Here is an 803-nt window from a genome sequence, read left to right as displayed (position 1 = left end):
TAATAATAATAACAAATAAAAGAAAAAGAAGTTGTTTTACTCTAAAAAGAGAAAGAATCGACAAGTGAACAGAAAAATTGATAAAAAAAATAAACATTGTACGTGATAAATGGTGATGATAAAGATAACCGTTATAATAGGAGATAGAAATTAAAAGAAAAATAAAAGAAAAATTATTTTATTTGTAGAGAAATTTATTATGGGAAGATTTATAAGAGAAATAAATAGAGGAACAATTGAAAATAATTTTGGTGGAGCAACCTCTGCAATAAGAGAGGAAATAAAAGAACGTTGTATGCAAGAAGCAACTCAAAAAAGATTTGCAAATATAATTAGAATTTGCTGTCAGGATAATGAAGAGATACCTCAAAAATATGGTCTTAATAAAAATTTTCAAAGAAAAAGAAAATATCAATTTAGAAAAAGAAAATACTATCCAAACTGGAGGAAAAAGAGGTATTTTAGAAAAAGAAATAACAATAAAAACAAGAGACAAAAAAGTGATTATTGCCCAAATAAAAAAGAAAATTGTAAGTGTTGGTATTGTCAAGAAAAAGGACACTATGCAAATGAATGTCCGAAAAAGAAGGACAAAAAGGATCTTACTAAACAAATAGAAATTGCTAAGTCTTGTTTCATGGAACCTTTAGAAGAATCTGATGATAACTTAGACTATATTTTTGAATATGTCTCGGAAACAGACTCAGAGACTGAGTAACAATGCTACATTTATTACTATAAAAATAACAAAAAAGTTTATAAATGCTTTCATAGATACTGGAGCAACACAATGCTTTGCTAGT

This window comes from Arachis ipaensis, chromosome B04 (assembly GCF_000816755.2).
Source record: "Arachis ipaensis cultivar K30076 chromosome B04, Araip1.1, whole genome shotgun sequence".
In the NCBI taxonomy this organism is placed as follows: Eukaryota; Viridiplantae; Streptophyta; class Magnoliopsida; order Fabales; family Fabaceae; genus Arachis; species Arachis ipaensis.
This window is presented reverse-complemented; position numbering follows the sequence as displayed.